Source organism: Accipiter gentilis, chromosome 5, assembly GCF_929443795.1.
Source record: "Accipiter gentilis chromosome 5, bAccGen1.1, whole genome shotgun sequence".
Taxonomy (NCBI): Eukaryota; Metazoa; Chordata; class Aves; order Accipitriformes; family Accipitridae; genus Astur; species Astur gentilis.
Genome location: NC_064884.1, coordinates 281,946 through 298,768, shown reverse-complemented (window position 1 = coordinate 298,768; position 16,823 = coordinate 281,946).

The window sequence follows — 16,823 nt, the reverse complement described above, 5'->3', positions numbered from 1 at the left end:
AAAAGCCTTTGTTTTGAAAAAAGTGGTTATTTACACTGTTTCAAATCAAGATGGAGCATTCCAGTGAAGTTGAAACATGCTTCCCATCCTCTTCAAAATTAACCACTTCAATTTTCCATTTGGTAATGACTTTTCGTTTCCATTTTTATATAATAAAAATACTTTTTTCTTTTTTTTTTTTTTTTAAAGTCAAAATTGAAATGAAGCACTTTGGGTTTTATTAAAGTGAAACCATTTTGAGCTGTGGAGGAAATATTTTGTGCTGGGAACAGAGAGGATCTTTAGGCATTCTCAATGTTTGAGTCGTCCTTCTTCTGATTTAAAAACAAACCTAACATGAACAAAATGAGGAAAAATCAGAATTACCCACAGAAGAATTTCCAGATTACAACTAGCCCCAATAGCAGTTCAGTGTAAAGATTAGCTGTATATGCCTTTGCACAGCACATACCAGAATATTTTACAGTCGGGACTGAAAGTCTCTATTTAAGTAGCAATAATTTACACAAAGAATTGACAGATTGGAATGCACCTGGTTCAAGCTGTTTGTTACTAACATCATTCCAAGTTTTCTCTGGTGAAAGCCAGCTAGGATACTTTATGGGTACGTACAGTCATACCTAGGGCTGCTGTACTTAAATATGTCCTCAAATTAGACTTGTGCTGTAGGGTCCCAGGGCTAAATCTCTGAGGGACAGCTGAATCTCGCGTCTCACGTGCAAGCGTATGAATATATGCACCAAAGCGGTCCCTTTAAGGAGGCTTCCAGCGGGACCCAGAAAACCCAGAACCACCCCAAATCACTAGTTGCTTTTGAAAATTGAGGCCAAGCTACTTAGCTGCACTGCTGGCAATATTGTTTAAAAACAATGGGGCTCAATTAGATGAGAATTATTTTAACACTTCGGAAGGCTGCCAAGTCATTTCCTTCTCCTTTATTGATTTTTTCCGTTGCCAGTAAATATATATGCAGCAGCAGAATGAAAGAAGTAGCATTAGAGAGGGGGAAAAGTTAAGTGTTAAAAAGACTGTAACAAGATATGTCCCTTGAACCTCTGGGAAGGAGGAGGACATTTTAAGATGGAAGGAAGCAAGGGATTCATGGAGGCATTTCACAGGGTTAGATGTGGTAGCAGACAGCCTAATATTATTTTCCTTCCAGTGCTTGCCTGATCCTTTACTTAGATTGGCTCCTGTTTCTTCCCCTTATTGTGTAGACCCTGCGTGAGCTGGTCTCTATGTAAAGACATTCCACCTACATTCCTTTGCCACCGGGTGAGAAGAGGGGGGAGCGCAATTATGTGGGCTAGCGAGACACAAAAGGCTCCGCTCCAGAGCTAAAGCTTATAGACTTGTGTTAACTTTTCCCCCTTAAAAAAGTTTAAAAAAAAAAAAAAAAAAAAAGAGGGTGGGGGGGGGAGGTTGCCAACAAGGGTCTGGTTTTCTCCCGTCCTTTCCTACCAGCCTATGAGTGAAGGCTTTTGAGCTGTAACCATCCCACCTACGAATATTTCCCTGCCCAGCACTCTGTAGGTCACCACAGAATAAATACTTTTTAATTTTTTGGCAGTATCAGTGTTTCTCTCTGGCTTTTTTACGTGCGTCTTTGCAGGACTAATGGGTAAGGTGGGAACAGAACTAAATGGCCCTCGGATAAAAGGGGCCATAGGTGATTAATTCTGGCAGGGTACTTGTCATACATCTATTGGAGTCTAATGGGGGTCATAATAGCATCTGTCCAACTAGCTTCCAGGCTTCAGGTGTGACCCTGCCTTTCTACATCTTCACCAGCATCCTTGAGAGTCATGTCACTATACTGTTTATAAATGCTAGGCATATTCCACTATACACACTGCTGGAAGGAAACTTGCTCTAGAAGGAGATGTGGCAGGAGTTGTCTATAAAAGCATTGTGAGACACAACAAGTCAGTTGATCAAATTCTCCAGCCGGGTAAGCTGGAGAATGGAATAAATTGTTTAGAAGTTCACATAAACTGGACCTTTTCCAGGTGAACATTTTCAAGGATGTTATCAGTGCAGGATTTGTTATCAGTGTTATTACACTTCTCAGCAGTGAACTTCATTAGCTATGCTTTTTCCATGTGCAGTGCTTTCTAAATGTTACTGTCCTCCTTACCATATTGATTTCTGTGCCCCTGCACTCTTTCTTCCCATTTTGTCTAATAAGCAAATTTCATTACCCGACTTCACAATTTTTCCTCTGGGCCATTAGAATTGCTTGACTGTATTCCTGGCAGAGCCCTTAATTAGAGATGGATCAGAACTGATGCTATTAAACTGATCCATTAACCACACTCTTCCTGTGACTCCAAATGTGGGTGGTTCAGATAAAATGAATCCTGGATTCAAATCACCACTGGATTCATTGTGCAAAGCCCCAGACCTCCTTAGATTGCCAAAGATGAAGAATAAAAGTTAGATTAAGCCAGTCACTCCCATGGACCTTTCACAGATTCTGCCCAAGTTGTCCTGACACAGGAAACATCTCTACTTTCATTCTGCAGCCAAAGCATTTCTGATACACAAATTATTTCATTATTTCTTATTGCACTTTTCAGAAGGCTAGGTCCTTACTGCGGCAAAATAAAAATGTTATCATTTTCCTCTGTTCGCATAAAAGTCTTCTGAGATGCAGACTTTCTTCTTTTAGCGCAGACATACTAAGAGTGAATACTCATCCCCTGAGCTGTGTATTCTTCCCACATCTCCAGCTGTCTCTGACTAAGGGTCAATCACACTGCATGCTCTGGCACACTGCTTAGAAGAAAACAGGCAAGCTGAGCCTGGCAGGACCAAGCGGTCCTGCTGTGTTATGCTTCCAACCTAGTGTCCCAGCCTTTCTGAGCCTCCAGTTGCCTGGACATGTTAACCTATAACTCCCTCTAATGCCAGGGACTCTGGTTTCTGAGATAGTAAAGCATGAAACCAGGGACCCAGGTTTGGTTCATGGAATTTCCTAACTATATTCACTTTGCTTTTAACAAAATACCCTCAAGGGTTCTCAGAAAGCTACTCCAATTTTAAAATCTCCCTACAAAAGCCAGTTAGGTTGGCATCCGCAGGCCAAGATAGACCTTTTGGCTTTCTGTAGCCCTGTCAGGTGCTGCCTTGTCTAGCAGCCTGGACACTTGCTTAAAGTAACTGTTTTCTTTAAAGTTCACTTTCCTCTATTTCTCTGTGTGTTTCATTTGGGTTTCAAACCTCTCCATCAGCTAGCATGTGCTGAGACAGTCAGCGTGCACTTCTGCTTGTAGGAACCTCTTGTACTGGTGGCCTGCAATCTCTTTTTAGAGCTAGACGTGGCCAGAGGTGGACACGGAGAAGCTGAACACCATGATCTCAAAAGAGATGTTGTGAATTAAGCGGGAGGTTGCTGTGCCATAAGAGCGCTGTACTCTCTGACAGAAGTTACAGCGTTGAGTCCTGATGCAGAATGGGGTTTTCCAAGGGAAAGCATCTACAAAGACATACCCTTAGCTGGCTATGGTTGTAAAAAGACCCTTGAGGTCATCTAGGATTTCATCTCATACTTCTTGCAGCATCCACATTTACTTTTGCACAAGCAAACCAAGCAAACCCAAACAGTCTCCCTTCCCCAAAATCCTTGAGTGTGCAGAACTGACCTCTTCCTCATTCTGGTGCTTATATTTATTTATATAGATATTACAATAAAAATAGTGCTTGATTGTCCCCTTTCTTCCCTGGAATGGCTGCCCCAGGGTTCCCTCAAGGACAGCTCAGCACATATCTCACGTCATCCATCTTTCTGAAAGTTATTCCCACCTCTCCTCCAGCCAGAGAGGGTTAACTTGGCCTTTCCCCAGACCTAGCAGGGGCAGCACCTGCTAGCAGGGTGGGGTGTTCCCTTGCACAGCTGGTCAGGGGCAGATTATTATTATTAATTTTGTAAAATAACATGTTTCTTTGTCTGCGTTTTACCCCACAACCTTCAATAGAGCATTGCTGGTCTCTTAGCCCTCGCTGCCAATTTCGCTGCTTTCCCTGTTTGCAGAAACCTTAATGCCCTGTTTGAATTGGCCTGCAGAATAACTGTTTGAGAAGGGCAAGAGACGAACAAAAATGGGAGGCTTCCCCAGTCCCTCTCTCATCCCCCCAAAAAGAAGTGTAATTTGCCTTTAAAGGCTCTTAAACAGCAAACACATTCTGTCTGATCCTCCTTAATAAAGTATCCCAGCAGTGCTACAGTGCCTTATTTGAGGTCTGTGCAGTCTCATTAAATTTGATGTGTCACAGAGGGCTTGGACATGTGAAAGGGAGGCTGCAGGAACCAGGATTGAAGTTTGCCAGATTTGCTAAGGAAAAATGATTCATTACGGCTTTTCAAAATGGACGCCCTTCAGGCTTCCCGCTCCATTGATTGTGTGTGTGTGCAGACGAGGGAGAGATGGGCAAAGGGGCCATCGCAGCCTGCAGATTTAACCCTTATTAATAGCTGGTTAAATTAAGGATTCGGTTTGATCTCTTAAGATGTGCGCTCATACTTCTGTGCTCTGAGTAAAGAAAAGAAAGGTTATTAAAGATTTAAGGGCTGGATGTTTCAGCTGAAAACTCGGGGCTTGCTTTTCCTGCTGCTGCGCTGCTCTAGGGGAGGGAGGAGGGCAGCAGCTCCAGGGTTTGTCTTCCTATGCTGAGGCCACACAAAGTTCTCCGTGACCCCCACCTGTAGCCAGAACAGCCTTTGAGCTGTTCAAACCAGCATCCTGCTTCCCCGGTGCCTTGGGAAGGGGAGAGTAGGTGCCGACAAGCGTGTCTGGGTCATCCCTTTGATGTAGCCCCAATGCCGTGGTTTGAGACCTGAACGTGCCGGCATCACGGAGCTGCATGGGATGTTGCACAAGGACCGCTTTGGTGGGGCTATCTCCTCCTCCTCTCCATACAAGAAGATTGCACGGGGACCAGGTTTCACAGATTCGCGCCTTGTTAGGAGCAGGTAGTTGGTAGATAACGACTGTCGTGCGTGCTGTGCGGTCTGGGGCAAAAGACACCGTCGATGTGTTGGTTCTTGTGTGTCGGAGCTTCAGCCCTGGTCAGTTCTTGCACCAGTGCAACTGAGTGGCTCGGTCCCGAAAAACTCCTCGAGTATCTGCCCCGTGACTTGCTGGGAGGAGAGCCAGGGCAGCCCTGCTGTGTGTCTGTAGGGGGTTTCTCTCCTGCCATCACTTGCGCTGTGCTAGTGGTGCGTGAGGAGGAGGTGGCTTGGAAAGGTGTTGTAGGAATGGTAGGAATGGTACCGGAGCAGAGAGATGCCATTTTCTTGGCAGGCTGCAGGTCCTTGAAAAATAAGGCAGAGGCAGGTTAAGCAGGATGCCAAAAAGCGACAGGCCTAGAGCTGGTCAGTGTATCTGGAGACTGTGTCCCAGGTCAATGGCTCCAGGGAGCAGCAGGGGTCAGAGAAGTGAGAGGTGTCTCGCAGCATTAGTCCACGCTGCCCTCGTGATGAGAGCAGCGATAGAGCCAGTTTTATGGGTATGAAAATGTGTTAAACCTGGGCAAGAGGCTGCAATAGTGAGTTGATGAGCAACAGGCTCACACGTTGCATTCCCTTCCTCTCTCTTCTCCCTCTTTGTCCTACAGCATAAAGCTCACAATACAGCCAAATTTCAATTCAAGACACCAGGGGGGAAAAAAGTCAAGAAAACTGATCCGGGGGATCCATGTCCATTGCTTTGGATAGCAACAAAAAGACGGGAGAAAACCAGCAAGGGGGATTTCCTGATGGTGCAAAGATTTCTCCTGATTTGTGGCATCTGAGTTAGGGGGCCGAAAAGAAAAACATTTGTGCTTTTAAAAAGGTTGTAAATCATACTCTGAATGCTCACCATTTACATTTTAAGTGAAATAGGATGTCAAACCATTTTGCTTTATGTTTATTTTCAAATACTGTACGCTTTACTGTCCACTTTCTCTAGTGCCTGTGCCATTTAAATCATATTGTATACAGCCAAAGATGCAGGGAATATAAATCTCACATGGTGTTCGTATACACCAATTATTCTTGGGAAATGCAGCCTGGCAGCTAGAACTCGCAGTACCTGAGAAGCATGCATATAGTGGGCTATGCTATTCCTGCGAAGCTTTGGGCATGATTCTTACCCAGCATAGATTTAAGAGTAAGTCCACCAAATTCAGTGGTATGACACAGGTATAAAACGCATGTAAATGAGATCTTTTAATTTGAGAGACCAAATTTCAGCTGTAGACGCATACAGATGCTGTGTGATAAATACAGTCTCTCAACTGCATATTTAAACAAAGCATTAAAGCATTCACACTTCCTCTTGGAGAAGTATTTTATTTCTTTTCCTTTATTTATACAGCATGGCAGAAAGACCAGAAATAAATTTCATCAGCTTCTTACTGCCTCATCACCAGCAGAGACACACAGGAACAAGATGAAACATTGTTCAAATAAAACGTAAATTTAACTTGCATGCTTTGTCCAGTAAAACACTGTGAGACTTGGCGAGGAATAACACAGTGCAATATGGGGAGCTAGACGGGGCCACGGGAGGGATGGACCTGGTTGTGGTCCAGAACTACATGAACTGAAGTAGTGGGGATATCAGTATACAGGCTTTGGGCTCAGCTCCATCCCTAATGTCTGTGCTGGAAGCATGCGTATCCATTCCCTGAGTCCTGGCGCTAATGAAGTTTGGTTTCTGTTGGAGTTGTGCCTCATTTTTGCTTCGCTCCGTCTTTGAGAAGGTGAGAGCTCCCACTAAGTTTTTTGCAGTGGCAGTGCTATTTGTGAAGTGGTCTCTGCTGTAGGTTCTCTGGCCTTTCATGAGGCCAGAGCTTTTCAGCTTTTCCACAAACCAAAGGGTTTGCCTCTACCCTGACCTGCCTACAGTTGTGAATATCACGGGGATGTAATTCGTGTTGAGACAGCTCTGCTTTTGGTGCAATTGTCTAGCAGGTGACAAAGGAGTTGGGGATGGAGGCATGGTCAGCATGACTGCCCGAGCCTCTGTTCTGCAGGAACCCGTGCCAAATCCAGCAATGTTGATGATACAGATAAGGCAGGGTCTGTGCCAAGTTTGTGCTTTCTGGACAGAGGAACTCGGTGTATTCTTAGGAAAAATATTTCTCTACCAGCAGCGTAATGAGAGGTTTGGATTGCCTTGCCCTGAAAATAAAGAGACCAAGCTGCACCTGCGCTGGAGTCATCCCAGCTACTGTATCAGCCCAGTTAAATCAGGGGAGAGGAATCCGAGTCACTGGGAATTTGATTTGGAATTACTGCTCTCCCTTAATTTGTATACGTTTTTCTCACAACGAGGCTGGAAAGTCAGCTAAGAGACAGTGCTAGATCTTCCCTGAGCCACCCTCCTGGTTAATTAAAACATATTCTGCCCTATAGCTTCTAGCACAAATCCCATTTACTAGGCTTTCTCATGGGCAAAGAAAGGCTGAAATTCAAGCTATAAGGCTAAATAGATCCACATTGTGCTGTGAAAAAAAAAAAAAAATACACACAAAAAAAACCCAACCCACATCACAATTCGGTTAGCTGCTTAAAAAGCTGCCTTGCTTATTGCCATTGTTATAAAACCTAATAAATCATGAGATTACTTTCTCAGGGTCCTAGAAGCTATCCTGCGGGTGGAGAGATTTAGATAGCAGATGAAACCGGGATGTTGGCTCGGCACACGTTCAAATCAATGGGCACAAGTAAACAGCCCCCTGAGAGCCCCCCACCCCAAGTGGCATGGCTTGCACACGAGGGATTTGCGCAGGCTGGGGGTTTCTGGTGGGAAGGAAGGCTTGCAAAGCCTCCAAAGCATTTAGGGAGCTTGCAGTGCTCTGCTGCTTTGTATCTTACCTCTTCTGTTGCTGAAGAGGCTTTGCTTTGCCGTCACCCAGATCCCCTGATATTCCTGAAATTTGGACACAGGCACCCTGTAGAGTATTCTGCCTTATATTTTATAAAGGATATTCCTCAGCTTTTTAGTATCAGTAGGTCTGACAAGCCCTCAGGACTGAAGCTGGTGTAGAAAAGATTGTTGTTCTGTTTCTGTCTTGGACTCAGTGTGTCCATTGTACTTCCAAATTCCCTGCGACAGAGGATCTGCTACTTAACCACTACAGAGGTGCACACACCTCAAGAAATTGTGGGGGTAATTCCATCCAAATTTGTGTTTATATTAGAGATGATATTTTGATGAACAGCTGATGGAATAAAACTGAAAAGTATATATGCACACTAGGATAATTCATGAAGCCCCTATTGTAAAAATCTCATTCTTTATGAAAACCAGTAGTTTTTGTTACATAATTCCTAAGAATCCCGTTGATTTAATCGGTAACATTCTACAGGCAATGAGTTTGACCTAATGTCCACATTTTGTCTATAGAAAGTAAGCTGTATTAAACTACAGCTCAACCCACCTTTACCTAGCAGTAAAACATGATTGTCCGAGCAAGTTTCTACTGGAGGCAGCATGGTGCAATGGATGGGACAATGGCACGACAGTCGGAAAGTGTGGGAGCTCATCCTGGCTCTGCCATTGACCTGTTGGGTGGCTGGGACGAGTCTCTTAATCTGTTTCTCTTCGCTTTCATCTATTTAGGTTGCAAGGACTTTGAGGATGAAACGTGCTGTGTGTGCACGTACAGTGCTGAGCACAATAGGGTCCTGCTCCACACGGGGACCAATGTACTAAGCCCCACTGTAAGAGAAATGAACCCAGAATGAATTCACACAACTCTGTTTCTGTCAGTGGAGCCGCACCAGCTGAGCACCTGGTCCTAAATTTAGCTTAAGACCTGACACACTCTTCAAGTCAAACTGGGACAATCCTGTTCCTATGTGAGCAGATAGGAGCAGTTCAGAGAGATAACATATTCCAGGTCTTTCTCATTACAATTCTCCTCATGCAAGATTATCTTTGATTTTTCCATAGCTCCTCCACACTGGCAGCCAGAGGCTTTGTTTAAAACACATCCATCATTATCACTGTAATGTAGTAGTATTATTATTATTATTATAACTTATTCATTCAAATAGCATTTTCCCACAACAACCTAGGAATCAGTGTTTTACACTTTGCAGTCTGAAAGCAATCTGAAAGAAGAAATCTGGGGAGGGGGAGGGAGAGGCAAAGCGAGGTTAAAAATACCTAAGTAAATCTGTGAAACTGATTTGAGGTGCACAGTGTGAACTCCAGGTCTAAGTAGAAAGCCAAATAATGGTGAGGAGCTGTGGGTAGCCGAGAAGGAAACTATTACGTTGTGTAACCGTAGATGAAAGAATTTAGAAGAGACTTTGCCTCATCTCTACCTTGAAGGATGTTCTCCAGGCAGCTTTGTGATACACAATACCTCATCTCTAAAACAGAAATCCAGAACTTGCTTAAGCACATGGACATCTGGGAGCTAAGGTATAGATTTAGCTGGACATAATTAATAAGGATCAAGTCTGATGCCTTAGCAGAATGCCACTGATACTAGCATCTGAAGTTCTCCAGCTCTGTGCTTTTCTCTGCAGCTATCTAAAAAAACTCAAACAAATAAAACAAAAAAAACCCACCACAACCTGAAAAGAGAAACAAAGACAAATGAACAAAAAGAAGGGACTTGGAACTGCGTGAGGTCAGTGTAAACAGCTGTTAAAGGGGGGAGGTGAAACCCAAATGAAACCCTAATTATGCCCTGGTCCCTTCTCAAAGAGCAAAACTCTGTCTCACATCTGCATCACTGCGATCAAAGACAGCAAGAGACCCCAAAAGAGATCTTAGTGACATCTTGATTTTAGATCTATCCAGACTACAGAACCCTGAAGCTTTCAATAATTCATTGTTTTCTCCTCTTAATTTCCTTTCCTGCTACGAACATGCACTGTGCTGTGTATTTCATGCTCAAGGTTTTGCTGAAGGTGATTCTGTTTGTGCAGCTTTTAGATGCAGCCTCTTCCCTTTTTAATTTTAATGCAGCATTTTGAGGATGTCTCCTGAAAACCTTGATGTCTGCTTTGTGGAGTATCAGGAAGGCATGAAAAGATATGACTAAGGAAGATTATGATATCATTCTGGTTAAGTGCAAATGCATTTTATAAAATGCTTTGGCTTCTAACCACAAGGAAGTGACAGATCATCTTTTGGCAATTTTATTAATGCATCTTTTCTGTATTGTTCTATATATCCCCATTATTTTCTAGAAATGGAAAAGGACCAGCATTATTTTTCTAAATCTTTCCTGTTTTCTCTCCAAGAATCTTGTATGGATTTGGAAAGTTGTATCCCACATCCAAATGATCTTTTACCTTTATGTATATATCTGAAATCCTTATTTGAATATCTGCCCACTGGTGGTTTTATATTATCTCTTGCATAGTTCAACTTCAACCTGATTGCTCTGCGAGATTAAAGTGTAACGACCACCCTCTTGGCATGTATTAACAGGACTATTACCTTTCTAGGAGTTCACCTAGATGTCTTTTGGGAGCAACTAGAAAATAAGGAAGAGAGTTGCAGTGGCCAAGAATTTCCTGGACGCTTTCCTAACCAATGTTCATGATGGCCGAGAACCAGCTTCTCTGCCACCATCACCTCCCTGATGCATTGCCGTCCCTTAGGGTAACCTCCAAGGTAAACAGGAATGGCTGGCCTATAAAGTCTGTCTCTTTGGATACTCGTGTGCTCACAAGAGTTTTATTCTTCTTTTCTGCCCCGGCTTCCTTCCATCACGAGTTCAGTGTTTTTTTTCTGGTGAGATAGGAGGTGGTTTTATCCTACCAAAGTCTAATGTGAAAGGTATGTCTATAGAATATGGAGTCCATCTGTCCAGCAACGCAGAATGAACCAAAGTGTCCCTATGTTCTGAAGGTTTTTGCCCCAGGAGTAAACACAGGGCTAATTACAGTATCAGGGAAATGCTGAGAGACTAGTCAAATACAAAATATTCCGTTCATTTAATATTCCTGATGAATAGGCAAATTACTCTAATCACATTAGTTATTCTATTCATTTATTAGCTAAGAGTGATTAGTAGTGAATAGCTGTAAGAGGATCTTCCAGGTGCAAAAATTAGGCATCTATAGTTTCATGATGTTTATTTTCAGCTGAAGATAATTGTCTCTTTAGTTCATCTCAGATATACATACACACTGACACACACAGATACACTCTCTTTTGTCCAGGCTTGGGGAAAAAGGTAGAAGAAAACAGGGCTGGCACACAGGTGTGGAGAGATAAGGACAATTTACTGCAGAATTTAACAGGATTTATTTAAAAACAGTTGGGAAGAGATTTCTAAAAGATTATGCCAAGTGAATGCGAAGGGATTTGAATCTCTGGTTCCCACAGAGTGCACTGATAATGCCATTTTAAGCACCGGGCTCTACTGTGTTCATGCTTGATTGGATTGCACTAGTGAGCTGTAGCTTGGCTTTATCTGTAGCACAAATACGACACAGGTCCCTTGTGTGACAATGGCCCTGCCATGCTGCTCCATTTTCACCAATCCTCGCTAGTCACTGGATGCTCTCTGGCGTTGTTCCTCATGAGCTAAATGCATATGCTGCCTGAGTGCAAAATTGTGGTGGCTAATTTACAAATAACACAGAAGTCTGAAACTTTTCCTATATTAGCAACTGCATCAGTGTGCATAGATGACTCCAATACATGAGGAAGAGCAACTGAAATGGCTGGAAGTCTGCCTGAAACAACTTAATTTCTAAAAGCCCAACAAATGTTCATATGAAAAACCCATCGCCATGCTTACCCAGCTCTTCCTGGGATGGACAGTTAAGCACTTAACAGATGCATCCAGCGAGGGACAGGTCACAGAATAGCTGAGAAAAGCAGTGGGATTGGCTGTGGATAGTGTGAGAGACAGGTGAAAGGGAATTTCTGCATACTTAAACTTTGGTTCTCGTACTGGCATCGCTGCCTTGGGACTCAGCTTTCAGTTCATACCTTGTGGCTTGATGGATTTCACTAGGGCTCTGCACCAGTTTGTCTCCAGGCATTAAGCTGCAAGATCAGAGTTTGGATTGCAAGCAAGGCATTTCACTTATTTCACCAAGTAGAAAATCAATGGGCAATAGTATTTGGACAGTAAATTGACAATAGTATTTACTTCTATGTTGCACGCAATGTTACCAGGTTGCATTAATTTAATGTTCTCATGCACTTTCAGGATGTTATGTTAAGCAAAGGCTGAGCTGTCATTACATTTTTATGAAGTCAATGCAGTTTCTAACAGCTTAGAAAAAGAATTTTAAAAAATTGATCAAATATCTCATTTTTCTAAGAGAATCTGTTCCTCTGGATTTCCCTGAGCTGTCAGCTCTCATTGATATGATCTGATTGATGCTGTTTGCCACATTAAGAAACGTTGGAAGCTAATCTGTTTTAATCCCATTCTCTGTTTTTAATATAATACTCTTGAAGGGAACTGAAGGTTATTGCTTATTTTAAATAGCTTAAATATTTGTGTCAAAACATTGTCCTGAAAGGTTCAAATCCAGCCTTTGCCACAAGGCTGGGGAGAAAAAAAAAACAAACAAAAAAACCCCCAAACCACCAATGTTGAGACCATTTGGAATGATCTAATCCATGCTTCAAATCCCTTTGTTCTCCTGTTCCCTTGCAGTGTTGGAGAGTTTGAGCTGAATGCTATTTATTAGATTGTTAGAGGGTGTGCTGGCTGCTAAGTCTCGTTTCAAAGATTTTCTTCTGTAGGCTGTTTTGGGAGGCTGCATTTTTCAAACTCGCAATTTGCTCCCAGTTTGGATTAGAACTGCCATATCACAAGTCATTTTCTATGGCAAGGACTAAGAATCTGTCACCGTGCTGCAGGGAGCGCTCCGTTATATTAAACTGGTACCTTTATTTCTGGGGGAGAAAGCCTTGGTTTTCTGGGACTTTAAAACCAGTATTTGGGGGGATTGAAAAAGCAAGTTCTCGGGTAATGAGAGTGGTACATTATCTTAGAGGAATCATTTATCTCTATGCCAGTTGTTTAGCCAGGTTTGCCAAGCCTGAAAATTTAGATTTATTGGTGCCAGAAATAGGAATGGAAGCATTTAATGGGCTTGTACTCTATGGAGGTGGTGAAGAAAAGCAAAGGAAAGTCAGGAGGTGGCTGCAAGGGTGGCTGGAATTGTGCATCGATGATGTGACTTTTTTTTTTTTTTTTTTTTTTTTTTTAAGAATAAATTCAGATTGCTAAAAGAAAAGATGATTTTTAGGAACATGCAAGATGTAAGATGCTGGGTATGCTATAGGCAATACTGGTGAGAATTCCAGCATTTCATCAGGGAATTGATGTCATGACTTCAAATTCCTGACAAAAACATTACATTTGAACTTTGAAGTCACACCTTTTCATGTCTGACCTATATTGTAGCAGTTTGCTGTGGCCAGTCGGCCTGAATTGTGACAGTTCGTTTCATAAAGCACAGCTCTGACTTTTTTTCTAATCACCAGGCAGCACGTACTGCCTCCATCTTTGCTACAGTGCACCCAGGGAATAACCAGAGCCCTTCTGCTGAGGAACTAGCCCTGTGCAGGAGCTGAAATGCTGCGTCCCCTCGTTCAGAGAGCAGGGAAGGGCCGGGGGACTCCACTGCAGGCACAGGCAATAGCCCTCCTCCTGCGCACCAAGGTGGAGGTGGGGAGCTAACCTCTGTGGGGGGCTTTTTTTAGCAGAGAAGGGACACAGATCCAAGTCGCATGTGTATGAGTGCCAGGGGTCACGTGTGAGCACGATCCCAACAACCGGTGCCTTTGTTAGAGCTCAGTTTGTTTTATCCCTCTCGGTAAACCTTCACCTGCAGAATTGCTCCGCAGCCCAGCGCAGGAGGCATTTTGTCCTCCCCTGCTGCCGCCAGACAAGGCGCCTCTCCATTTCTGAAGGTGCTGGGCTCAAGATGGCCCCCGTAGCATATGCACGTTTGCTTGTGCTTGTGTTTCACTAGTGATGCTGTTGTTTACACTACATGCTAAAACAGGGCTTGCACTGGCTTCGCAGGAGCAGATGTGAAGCATAATCTTGGATGCTTTCCCAGCCCTCGCTCAGAGCGTCCAAGTGCTCAGTATTTCCTGCACGAAGCAAGTCTAGTCTGACACAATGCCAGCTGCACTAAATGTGCTCTCGGAGTGAATGCTCAGTGTCTGGGTGGCTGATAGCTCTCATACAAAACCAGCGTTTTCAGTCAGTTCCATTTCTAGCTCATTTGCTTCTCGTGCAGCCGAACCTTAAGCGTTGCGGTGCTGCTTTTGCTGCCTTGGCAAATGTCGGCGGTGTTCCTGAGTGGAGTATCTCAGAGCAGGATCGGGATGTAGGAGGCAGCGGTGGTGAAAACACATCCGATGTGCCTGACGCATTCCCTGCGCACCTGCTGCTGCTGCACTTAACCGAAGCAGCTGCCACCGCTTTCCTCGGACCTGCGGTGGTCCAGCACGACCCCTCAGGTTGCACCCGACTATGGCTTTCTGGGGCAAGCTGGCCTCATGGAGGCACAAACTGTGGTCCAAAGAAAAGGGTTTTCTCCCGCCCCCGTCACCTGCTTTTGATTATATTTGTAGCTTTAGAGCTAACAAATATACGTGCATTTATGGTTTATGTAGATCAGGCAAAGCAGTGAACATTTAGTTCCTTCCTGCCAAGTTTTTCACTCACTATAGTACGTAGTCCACTTAAGAGCTACAATCTGGTTGCTTCATTTGCTTTCAGATTCGCTTCCCATTTGTTCCTCCAAGACATTTGGGTAAGTGGCAGCATCTGTCTTATGTTTGTGTTATTCACACTGAATTTCCAAATGGACATTTCAAATGGGTGCAAGATGCTACTCTGGCTTGAAAATCAGACTTCTCCAGGCTGTGCTTGACTTATTAGATGTTAAATAGGCTCAGTTTAGATGTGGGGCTGGATGGAAGACCTCCAGAGCGGCACTGGAGCCTCTGTAAGGAGTGCTTCTCCTGCTGAATCTCCCTGCGGTAATGGCCCGGACACGGTGGAAGCACAGCAGGGTCACGCACCGACGGCGGTGCCGCCGGAAGGGCCGGGGCCAAACCCTGTCTCTCCGTGCTCGCCGAAGGTCACCCGTCTGTCTCTGCCAAAAAATTAAGGGTGTTTCTTTCACCCCGAAGCCTCGGCCGGGTCCCATACCCCAAGCTAATGGCATTCTGCTGGCCCAGGGGCCCTCTAGTGGCTTTCCTGGCTGGGTGGGCTCAGCCCTTCTCCTCTGCGGGTGCCGCAACCCAGGGTGATGTCCCTTGCCGTGGGTGGAACGGTGGCCAGCCACCGAGAGTGGGATGCTCGACGTCCCCTGCCCCCGGGTCCCCACCCTGCAGCAAAAGCCCAAGCGTGGCGTGAATAAGGCTGAAACCACGGCAGGCTTCTCGGAAGCCTGCTTGGTCTCTTGCTGGTTCTGGGGGGGTACAGCAGCAGCCTCCCTGTCCGCCCAACACCCTCCCTCCACCGGCTGTGCCAGCCCCCCTTTCCGAAAGGCGTCTCTCTCTCTGTAGCTGATGTGGCTAAACTGCCCCATGTCCCTGCTTCATGCTTCATCCTGCAACAGCCTTTCTGATCACGGTGTTATCTTTTCCTGGGAGGAGGTCGACGTGGTCTTCACCCGCACTGCAGCTGAGTGGGATTCCTGCTCCGGGGTGCAGGAGGGAGCCCTGGCAGGGAGCAATGTGGGGATGGGGCAGGTCAGGAGTTGTGAGTCGGCGGCAGCTTTCCTTGTCTTCAAGGTGCCGTGACAGCCACAGCCTCCCCGGGTCTTTACGTGCCAGGTGAGCCGTCCACCTTCTGTGCTTGCTTGTGACCAGGATGCTGTGTTGGCGGTTTTGCTGGCTTAACAGGACTGGAAAGGGGCTTTGGGGACAGAGAGAGGTGGCTCTTTTCCATCTAGCTTTTCCCTGTCGCTTTTAATATGACTTTCTTGTCCAAGCTTGCTGGTAGAAACCCATGTAAGCGAAGGAAACATGTCTGCTCTTTTATAATACAATAAACATCTGGGCTTCCCTGGGTAGGCTCCGTTCTTCGCTTAATTATTTCTACAGTTTTTCATGTTCCCCGATTTCCTTTTTTTTCATTCTTTAGATTTCCTCCATCAGCACTTTCTCCAGTTTCTAGGGCCCCTTTTTCAGTCTGTTTGCAAATAAATTTGCCACAATCTATCCCCTTTTTCCTTAGACAACCAATTTTTTGAAGATGTTGGAGAAAGTGTTCGGATGTTCCCCCCAGCAAATAGAAGCTTTAAGTTGTTTGCTGACAGTTTTACTTATTATCCCTTCATTTACAGTGGGGGGGAACTACAGATAACTGCAAATCCTGCACATCTCAAACTGTTTGTGGTGATAGTTACAATTATCTAAAATAATCGGCAGAAAGTTCTGCAGACTTTATATGCCGGGCTAAATTAATACTTCAAATGCTAGCATTTTAACCGTCTGTGTTTGTGATATTGCCTGTGCTGGATCTTCTCAAATGGGCTAAATTGGCCATGCTGGACATAAGGAGGCATGAAATGGTTTCTCATGTCATTTTAGATTGAGGTTCATCTGAACAGCTATTAGGAGAGACAAGGAGGAATATCATTTGCACCCATAGGAATCTACTTTCTTCTCAACATAACTGTGTGGCCCTTATCCCTCACAGGCTTTAAATAGAGACACAATTTTCGTCTGCAAAACTATGCACGGGTTGTCCAGCCTGTGCTACACAGAAAGTCAATCTTCATCAGTGTTTCTCATCCAGTTTGCAAGTAAAACCCCCTTCTGGGTTCCTCTGCCTCCATGGGAGGCCGCTGCTTCACATACAAAACGGCA